Source organism: Hyaena hyaena, unplaced genomic scaffold, assembly GCF_003009895.1.
Source record: "Hyaena hyaena isolate Hyena2069 unplaced genomic scaffold, ASM300989v1 scaffold_65, whole genome shotgun sequence".
Taxonomy (NCBI): Eukaryota; Metazoa; Chordata; class Mammalia; order Carnivora; family Hyaenidae; genus Hyaena; species Hyaena hyaena.
Genome location: NW_024080697.1, coordinates 3173594 through 3184092, shown reverse-complemented (window position 1 = coordinate 3184092; position 10499 = coordinate 3173594). Strand labels below are relative to the sequence as shown.

The window sequence follows — 10499 nt, the reverse complement described above, 5'->3', positions numbered from 1 at the left end:
TAAAATAAATTCAAACCCTCGTCGTTGGCAATGTCTTTCAAATGGGCCGCTCTTGACCGAGGAAGGAGGAACTGTTACAAATGACATTAGGATGACATGGGACCTGGGACTGTCCCTGGCACCAAGCCCTACCCTGGACTTCTTCCCACCTCCTTTGTCCTCACCCCCATTTCTGCGTGACTGGCCCCAATCTTAGCAGAAATGAGATAAACTCTCACCTCCTCGGTGAGATCCGTCCCTGACATCCTACTGCCAGTCCTCCATGCAATTACTCAGCGTTCCTTTATAGCGTTATCGCTTTCTGGGCTTATCTTTTTTATTTGTTTACTTCTTTTATGTCTGTCCCCGCCCCTTCCTCCATAAAGTTCATGACAGCAAAGATTTTTTTCTGTCTTGTGTGACCCTGCCACGTCCCTAGTACCTAGAACAGCGCCTGGGACACAGTGGTGTCCAGGAACATTTACTACGTGAGAGCACAGCCGAGGGGCAGGCCCGGAAGGGAGTGAAGGATTTCCCTCGGGGAGACCTGGGCAGGGAGGGACAGGGCCTGCGGGGGAGGACGTGTGTGCAGGGCTTGTGGATAGGTGCCGAAGTTGGGGTAGCCACCAGCCCCGAAACTGGTGAGAAGGCTTTGGAGTAACCCGGGCCTGGCTAATAATTCCCATTCTCTCAGTTGCTAGCTCTGTGTCTTTAGGCCAGTTATTTGCTATTTGAAAATAAGAATGAAAACCAGCCTCTCTTCCAGATTGTTGAAGGCCCTGGGTCCCCTCCCAGAAGTCATTTTCTCTCCATGCCAGCTCCTAACACACGCGGCCGTGCCAGCGAATCCAGGAATGAAGAACACCGTTCCTTAGGAGTGTCTTGAAGGTGACAGCCACGTTTCTATTCCAGGTCCTGCCACACCCATGCCTCAGTTTCCCCCTCGTGGACAGGGATGGAACAGGGCTCTCCTGCTCAAAGGTGGACCTCTGGGGGCAGTGAGGAAGCCTGGCAAGATAGAAACGCTACACAGTGCTCGCATCCTGGCTCTGTGCCTTTGGTCTCCTCTAAACTGGTGGACTTCTTTTTTCTTTTGTTTGTTAACTCCTGTCTTGTGCATCGCCCCGCCCCTGCCTCCGTCCCAGAAGGAGGATCCAGCGAAAGGATAATCGTGAGGATGCTTTGGAGAGTCTTCCTGCTGGAGGAATGTAAGGGAGTATCGTTAGCTGAGGTTTACTCACAGGGACGTGGGGCACAAGAAGCTGCCGAACTCCCTTTCTCCCCATGCCCGGGGTCGGGTTTTCTGACGCCAGCCCCCCGCTCCATCTCCATGAGCTGATGGAGCAGCTTCTGGCCCGGCTGTTTCTGCTCCGGTGGAGAAAATGGAAAGTGAAAGTGACCCCGGGGAGCCTGCAGACTGCCAGCTGTCTGCACAGGGACCCCAGGCAGGAAGGGCCTCTATTTGTCCCCAGGGCCCCTACCCTGCACTGCTTACATAGCCTGGGGTCCTTCCTGTCTTGCAGTCCTGGGCAGAGCGGGCTGCCTGAGTTGCAGGAGGGTGGGTGGCCTGAGGCTAGACTGTTCCCAGGACTCTGTCCTGACTCAACCTCCCTTGCAGGTAAGAGGAGGGAAGAGAAGGTCTGGCGGCCAGTGGCTGTCCCCGTAGGATGGATCAGCAGCTGGAATGGCCGGCTGTGGCTCAGGATGCTGCCTCCCAAGGTTCCCTCTGCGGGCTCCCAACAGGGCTTCCCAGGGTGTGACTGGAAGGCCCAAGGTACGGGTGTGGGTGGAGGAAAGCGAAAGGAATAAGACAATAGCATCGGCCAACCTCAAGCGCTAACCACAGGCCAGGCCCTGTGCCAGGTGCTTTGACCACCTGGTACAGTCTGGGTGCCTCAGAGTCGGCCTCTGAAAAATCCTGTGCTGTTGGCTTGTTTATGTCCATCCATCCACGTATTCCATACATAAGTTTTGAATACCCTCTGTGTGCAGGCACTGTTCTAGACACAGGGCCCACAACCATGGAAACAGACCAAAAAAACAAAAATCCTTGTCTTCATGGAGGTTACATTCTAGTAAAGCAAAAATAGTCCACAACCAAAGGAAAAAAAAAAAGGGTGAACCGGTCTGACAAAGAAGGAAAGCAGGATGATCTTCACGAAAGTCAAGGCCATGGGTACAATGTAATCATCCTATAAAAGACAAAGAAATCAAGCCCCAAGGATGAGTCCAAGGTCAAATGGCTGGGAAGTGGAGGAACTGAAGTCTGAGCTCAGGCTCTGTCTCGCCTTGTAACCACCACACGCTATTGGGCACTAAGAGAAAGAGAAGACAGAATGGAAGGGAAGAGGAAAATAAAGGGCGTATGGGAGCCTTACAATGGTGGCCATCTGTTTTCCAAACTGAAAATCAGGACGCGACCTGAAAAGATTTTCCTGTTGCTCATAATGAGAGTGGCCGTCTGGGAGAGGCAGTTTGGATGCTAGCCTGAAGGGCGGGATTTCTGAGACATTCCAGTGGCTTTTGGGCTCACGAGGCAGTCCAGGGGTAGGGCATTGCCATGGCAACCCCGGCCTTGCCTGGGGGCCAAGAGCCTGGTGCCGGGCCACATGGCAGAGAAGCCACGCTGGGCACCAGCCCAAGACGCTGCAGGCCAAGGGGGAGGCCAATGCCGAGGAGGTGGTGGAAAGGGGAGAGGGGTCCCACCGCAGCCCTCACCTTGCACCAGTTGGGAGAGTGGGCTGGTGGGCTGGCCGATTCCCGATTCCCGGAAGCCCCCTGGCAGGAGTCTGTGGGGCTTATGGGGCAAGAACCCAGGCTTTCCTGTTAGACAAGTCTGAGTTGAATCCTCCCGCTGTACTAGGCAAGTCGCAGAACTTCGATGAGCTTGCTTCTCCATCTGTAAAATGGGGAGAATAGCAGGTCTCATAGGATAGGTGCAAGGGTGATCACATATTGAGATAATGCGCGAACTGCGGTTGGCACATTGCAGATTCAATACATGATTACTGCGGTCTCCCTCCACTCAGTAGGGCGCTGGGGGCATGCCAACATGGTAAGCCGGGTGGGAAACGGATGACCCAGTCAACCAGGGCGGTTGCAGATTCCCAGCCAAGCCCTGCACGTGGGCTGGGGCTTGGTCCCAAACAGCCCTGCCCGCAGCGCAAGCCCTGCCGGTTCCCTCCATGCTGCAGCCCTAGGGCCTGCCCACCTCTGCATCCTGGGGGCTCCGGGGCCTGCGGACCCTCTGTGCAGGTGGGCTTCAAGGTACCCCCGAGGTGGAACAGAGGCATTCCCATGGTTCTCGCCAGGTGACACCTTCCTTTCTGCCTCCCCCCCCCCCCCCCATCAGCCTTGGCCTTGGAGCAAACCCACTGTTGCTTCTGGAAGACTGTCCTTAAAGAAAGGAAAGAACCCGAAAGAACTTCAAAGGCCTTTGCACCCACCCATTACCTCCTCCATTGGCTGAGCTGGGCCCCTCTGGCCATGGCTATGTAAGAGTCAAGGACAGCTGGAATCCACCCAGTGTTTACCAATAACTCACCACTGTGAGACCTTGAGCATCCCTCTCAGGGTCCCCCTTCTTTCATTTGTAGAGTAGGGGGCTTAGACCAGACCATCTCTAAAGTCTAGTTGTGACACCCAAGTGATGACATTCATCCATTCTTTCATCCGTGTGCTCCCCCATTCATGGCTCTCACTGCTTTGACCTAGGATCCGTTCTGTTTGTCTGTTGGCTGCCTTCCTCCATGTGTCAGCTCCATGAGGCCCGACAGGACGGCGTGGCAGATAGCAGGACCTGGCATTTGTCCGTGTCCCGGAAGGGAACAGGCCGATCTAGGGAAGTTGAATGAGAGCATCACTTCTAAGTTGTAGACGGGGTACAGAGAGTTAACAAGGGGTGGTGAAGCCTCCCTGGGCTAACAGCAGGGTAGGGGCTGGGCCTGAGGGAGCGTGGCCCCACTGAGCCATAGGATAGGATAACAGGACAGGAGCTGTGGCCTTTGGTGGAAGAAAGCAGCCACGGCCAACCCATGGTTCCAAGTGGGTGGGGAATAAAGACCCCCATGTCTGTCCCCTACATCTTACCTCCTGCTGCATCTTCCCATTGGCTGAAATCCTCCAGAAGCCAGACAGTAAAAGTGCTGTGTGACACTGTCCTGCAGAGGTCAGGCTCCAGGGCACAGAAAGGGTGGACTGTGACCTGAAGGGGGAGGGTGGGAACGTGGAACGTTCGGCACAGCACGCACTGGACATGCACTGAGCACTTGCTCTGTGTCAGAGTCTGTCCACCAGAGACCAACATGTGACATAAGGTTTACAGAGAGCAAGGTCTCTACCCTCCCGGAGGTACAAACATGCCCCGGGGGATCTTGAAGAGCCTCTCTTCCCTCTGCCTGGAGGTGTCCTCTCTAGATGTATTGGGGGCAGGAAGTAGTTAAATCAGTCTGATTTGCAAAATCACACTGACAAATGGAAAGGAAGGTGCTGCAGAGTGAGGGGAGGGATGGGGGAGGGGGAGGGGTCTGGAGGGCCTGGGATGGGAACTGGTGTTGCAGAGCTGCTCCGTGAACCAGCCTGAACCAGCCGGAAAGGTGACCTTGAACTGTGGTTTAGGCTCCAGAGTTTGAAGGGTTCAAATCCCACCCCTGCACTCATTTGCTGTGTGACCTTAGCCCTGTTCCTGGCCATCCCTGATTCTGTTTCCTCGGCTCTACAAAGGGGGATATACATAGGGCACAGGAGGATTGTTTGGTGAGGATTAAACAAGAATCTGTGCAAAGGGCTTCCTTCACACAGTGTCTGGGCACATGGCGAACACCGTTATTATAATTAGAGACAAGGGTCCCCCCACCCCCCACCATCCCATTTCTCACAACAAGGGATCTCCACTCCCTCTCCGGCTCCATTTAAATCTGAATGTTTTAGGTCATTCTATGCCTGGCGTTCTGCCAAGGCTCTGACAAAGACAGGAGTTTCTGCTCATTCATCCTAATGCAAGTTCCTGCGTTTATGATAATAGGGGAAAAAATGCATGAAAGGGCTCGCTGCCTGTGGAGGGGAAATCTGCTTAGAATTGAAAATCTGAGTCCTTCCTTGGCCCAGCTTTCCCCCTCCCAGCGCTTTGGCAAAGGGTACAGAGGGGAGGGGGGCTGGGAAGAAGAGCTGGGGAGAAGAGGGGAGGAAGAGCTGGCCAAAGAGGCCCGAGGGCGGTGGGGGCAGGGGCAAGGCCCTGGCTCACCCCGGTGAATGGGTTTCGGGGTGGCTGAGGAAGCCTGCCAAAAAAGGCAGAGTGAAAAGGCCAGGCCCCGTGTGGCGCGGTGCGCCGTTTCCATGGTGACACCAGCTGCCGCCTGCGCTGGGCGCTGGCTGGCTCCTTCTGCGGGGCCTGGTCTGCCACCACATGGCTACCCAGCTCGGTGAGGAGGAAAAATCTGACCGGTCGCCTGGGCCCCGCGTGTCAGCGGCAGTGCTCGAGGCGCTGCGCAGCGCTCTGCCGGGGAGGCGGGGCCCCGGGGGCCGCTGGGAGCACAAGACTCTTCCAGGCCTGCGTGGAGGGAGGGGCCACACAGGGGGACGCGGGGATGAGACAGACTCTCGACTCTCTCGGAGGCCTGTGGGCCTTTGGTGGGAAATGGCAGGGCCAGATGTGTTTGTTAAACATGGCTGTGCTTCTAGAGGGTCGCCTGAGGGTTGGATGAGGCGATAGGACCCAGAGGCTGGGGGTGGGGGTGGGGGTGGGTGGGAGGCTTTGCAGCGATCCAGGAGAAAGACAAAGGCCTGACGGAGGTAGGCTGGAGATCCGAGCTATTTAAGAGATAGAAGTGACTACATCTGGTGCTTGGGTGCAAGAAAGCTGATGAAGTAGAGGCTTCTAGAACATCTATCTCCCAGGGCAGCAGGGGGCTGGGGCTGTGCTCCCCAAAGCAGGAAACAGGGACAGGAACCGTCTGAGATGGGGGCTGTCTTGTACCATCACTGCTAGCTGCTCCCCACCCCGGAGCCTACCAAGGACTTGGATCATGGTGGGGAAGCCCAGGTTTGATGAATGAATAAGTGAAAGAGGGAGAGAGATGCGCTCCACCCAAGTGTACACTGGGTCTCTGGATGCAAACCACCCCTGGAGGCGGGAGCCAAGACAAGCCTGCACTTGGCCTCTCACACCAGACACACGCCTTGTGGAAGGAACTTTGTCACCTAAATGTGTGTGATTGCTTTTGTTATTTTTGGTCATCTCGGCATCCAAATCAGGTATCACAAGTTTATTGCAGTTCTATTTGGTTTTAAATAAGCTCTGCACCCAATGCGGGGCTCGAACTCACGACCTTGAGATCAGGAGGTGCACGCTCTACCAACTGAGCCAACCAGACGTGCCAGTTGTATTTGGTTTTACTCACTGCAGAGGTTTTTGTTGTTGCTGTTTTGTTTGTTTTTAAAATTTTTTTTTAATGTTTTATTTATTTCTAGGAGAGAGAGAGAGAGAGACAGCGTGAGCAGGGGAGGGTCAGAGAGAAGGAGTCACAGACTGAAACAGGCTCCAGGCTCTGAGCTGGCAGTCAGCACAGAGACCGACGCGGGGCTCGAACCCACGAACCGCGAGATCATGACCTAAGCGAAAGTCAGACGCTCAACCGACTAAGCCACCCAGGTGCCCCTGTTTTGTTTGTTTTTGCTGTGAAATATTTTTCGTTGTTGTCTTTTTAATATAATTTATTGTCACGTTGGCTAACATACATGTATACAATGAGCTCTTGGTTTTGGGGGTAGATTCTCGTGATCCCTTACATACAACACCCAATGCTCCTCCCAACAAGGGCCCTCCCCAGTGCCTACCACCCATTTTCCCCTCTCCCTCATGCTCACCCCCGTCTACCCTCAGTTTGTTCTCTGTATTTAAGAGTTGTTTTTGTTTTTTTACAAGCTGTGTCAGGGGGGAGCCCTGTTTCCTGAGCCCTAACACGTGTTTACCTGGGAAGGGGTTGGTTTGTAGGCACCCCCTCGTTTTAAGTAAGCAGATCCAGTGGGTCGATATTTAACAGAGCGCCCAGCAGTGCTGCCTCATGCTCTGGGAAAGTCTCCACTTCTCTCCTTCATGCACGTGCGCCGTGAGGCTGAGGCTGCGGGCGCTTCTAAAGGTTCAGCAGACAAGGAGCTTCACAGGGACACAGCTGCGTGTCATTTTTAAGGGGAACTAGCTGGCCAAGGGCACACTTTATTTGATCCCTAACACCTGCTCTTGCCTTCTACCCAGAACGTCATGATACTTGGTGATAACCGAGCTAACTCACACTCTCCTCCCAAGACCCAGTTTTAGGTTTTCCCGAGCCCTCGCCGCCATCTGTCATTGTTTTATTTACTTGTTTATAATCAAATGTCAAGGGGTGCCTGGGTGGCTCAGTTGCTAAGCCTCCGACTCTCAGTTTTATGAGTTCGAGCTCCACTTAGGGCTCCATGCTGACAGTCTGGAGACTGCTTGGGATTCTCTCTCTCTCTCTCTCTCTCTCTCTCTCTCTCTCTCTCTCTCTCTCTCTCTCTCTCTCTCTCTCTCTCTCCCTCTCTCTCTCTCTCTCTCTCTCTCTCTCTGCCTCTCCCCGGCTCATGCTGTCTCCATCTGTCTCAAAATAAATAAATAAACTTAAAAATAATCAAATGTTGGTTGTGGGAGTGTAAGGTCCTTAAAGAAGGGACTTTGATATAGCTCACTGAGGTCTCTGTTCCCAGAGCACTTTCTGGCTGTCAGGAGGCACTCAGATTTTGCTAAAGGAGTTAATAAGTGGATGAATGAATGGATAAGCCATGAAAACAGGCCAGTTTTTCTTTCTTTTTAAAATCCTTTTAGTATATATGCTGCCGAAGCGAGCACTCTTTTTTTAATTTTTAATTTTTGCGAAAGAGAGTTCGCGCGCATAAGCTGGAGAGGGGCAGAGGGGGAGAGAGAGAGAATCTTAAGCAGGCTTCACTCTCAGCGCAGACCCCAACGGGGGTTGAGGGGGGCAACCCTGGGATCATGACTTGATCGTGACACTCAACTGACTGAGCCACCCAGGTGCCCCCAGCCAGTTTTTCTTACGCATTCCTCCTCTGATGAGGCTCAGGAGGCCATTGAGCGGCTGTTATGTCCGTCTTGCTGTTTCCAAGGAGAGCTGGATTCCAAATACCCCTGGAGACTGGGCAAGGGCAACAGTGTTATTTATTACTCAACAAATATTCTCTGTGTGCCTACAGGTGCGGGGCCCCACGTGGGATGCAGCAGGGGCGGCAGTGGGCAAGAGGAACAGGGTTCATATTCTCACGGAGCTTACATGTTGGTGTGGTAGACAGACAATCATATAAATGAAAGAGTGAATGAGTGAATATGTTGTTAAGCATTTAGATGGAATGGAAAAAGGCCTATAGCAGAGGGTGAAAAAGGGAATCTGATTTAGATAGGGCAGTCAGGGGAGGTCTTCCTGAGAAGATGACACTCCAGCTGAGACCTGAGGGCCGAGAAAGAGCCAGGCATGTGAAGAGCTAATGGAATGTTGTTGTGGGGAGTGGGACCAGCAAGTGCAAAGGCCCGGAGGCAGGAAAAAGTTGACCTGCTTCTGGAAGGCCAGTGGTCAGGGAGGTGTTTGCAGAACCTGGTGTCGAAGGGCCTTATAGCCCATGGCAAGTTATCTGAAGAGCACTGACAAGCGCTGGTAGGTTGTCACATGTGAATGACTGGATGTGACCTGTGGTCTGGCTTTTAGGTGGAGAAGGCATTGGGGGTGGGGTGGAGAGCCCCATCCTCCAGGGGAGGGTGGTGGCCATAAGGGTGGAGAAAAGTGAGTAGAAATGACTCGTGGCTGGGATTGGGTGGAGAGGATTGTTCCTGAAGGGCTGAGGGTAGGGAATGGGACACGTCTCCCGGGCCCCAGGCTTCTGGTCTGAGCGATCCAAGAAACCTGGTGAACAATGCAATGCCCAGAATGCAAGGTCACAGAAAGACCTTGTGTTTGCTGGACATGTGAGAACCTTTCCTGCAGAGTCCAAACAGGCTGGGCAGTAGGAGGTTTTGCTCCTGCTGATTGAATAAAGAGCCCCTGTGTGAAGGGCACCTGGCTTGTGGGTGTCTTTGAGACATGGTGTCACGACAGCAGAGCTTGGGGAGTGTCGTTATCAAACAGTGCGGTGTGGTTTGGGACCGTCTAATTCTTCCTGTGGCTGTCCCTCCAGTTCTCACACTTGACAGCATGCCTGGACCCAAATGTCTAGACATAGTATTCTATTTTTGCAAGGCCTTCCTGGGGAAAGGGCGTAACTTAAAGGGCAGATGACGAGAAGCACAGGGACAGTGAGCCTAGCTCAACACGACGAGGGAGAGCTTGCTAATAATCAGAGCTTTCTCACAGGGATGAGCCTCTCATCACTAGATGTATTCAAGGCTGGCAGGATACTGGGGCATCCCCAACTGGGGAGCCAGTCACCAAGGAGACCCAACCCCTACAGTTGTGAACACCTCTTTCCTCCAGCATCCCTGCATCTCAGGAGATCAGCAGCTGCCGCCCAGGACCTGCAAAAACCACCCCTCTGCTGGCCAGCTCAGCAGCTCAGTCACAGCTAAGTCTGCCCTGTTTGCTCTGGGCTGAACCGGCTGTGTTTCCTCCCCGCCCTTGGCCGGCAGGAGGGCAAACCCCAGCATGGGTGGGGCCATAGGGCCGTGTTGATGCTGTGCAAGCCTGTCCCGGGCCTCCCGGCTTTTCAAGAAAGGGCAAACTCCGGAGCCAGGCATGGGCCCCTCAAACTCCTCCACTTACCAGCTAGACTCCTACAGGGACACCCTAAGGGCGTCATGGGGGTGAGGAGGAGGTTTTCCTTGACCAAGCCATCTGGGCAACTCTGGGCCCCACCCCTGTTCCACCGGTGCCCCCCAGAAGAGCAGTGTGCAAGGGGATGGAAAGAACGCCCCTAAAGTCCCGGGGTTGGGGGCAGCAGCTCCGCTGCCTGGTCCCAGCTGCAGGCGGGCAGGGAGCTAACACTTCAGGCAGGACTGTTTTGTCGCTGCAGTGGGTACCCCTGAGCTTCGAGAAGGGAAAGGGGGAACTGGTCAGCAGCTCAGGAGAGGAAGGACCCGCCCCTGTGGAAGCAGCCTCAGGCCACCGGCCACCATCACTATCTCCCGATGCCTAGTTCTTTGTTCCCTATCTGGAAATCAGGGATCCCCCAATCCCTACTCTCTGTGAGGAGGGAGTGAAATGACGGACAGCACAAGTCTAGTCCCGTCCTGGCACCTAGGAGTGCTTGATGGTGAGTTTTCTCTGGAATTTTCTTTTTCCTCCATGTTCCCCCCTCCCTTATCATCTATGGGAGTAGAATTGCTCACCAAGGTGGGGAGAGGTGCGCTTGTAGGGAGAGAAGATCCTTCGCAGTCTGAAGGAGCCCTGCCTTTGCGGATAGGGCTGCAAAGGTGTATTCAGTCCAAAATAACAATAGAGGGGAGCGCCTGGGTGGCTCAGTCTGTTAAGTGTCGGACTTCAGCTCAGGTCATGATCTCACAG

General features: G+C 54.1%; 1 long non-coding RNA gene across 2 annotated transcripts; it reads right to left on the bottom strand.

Annotated features, from left to right (window-relative positions):
* Positions 1–294: 294 nt before the first annotated feature.
* On the bottom strand, positions 295–8680 carry LOC120231900. Of its 2 annotated transcripts, XR_005528450.1 has the most exons (5): positions 8051–8680; positions 4069–4183; positions 3524–3816; positions 2698–2878; positions 295–1177 (listed from the first exon to the last, which is right to left on the bottom strand). It is a non-coding gene; the product is annotated as an uncharacterized LOC120231900 (long non-coding RNA). The 2 variants fall into 2 exon arrangements; XR_005528449.1 differs by lacking the exons at positions 4069–4183; positions 8051–8680 and having other exon boundaries at positions 3524–3987.
* Between the last annotated feature and the right edge of the window lie 1819 nt (positions 8681–10499).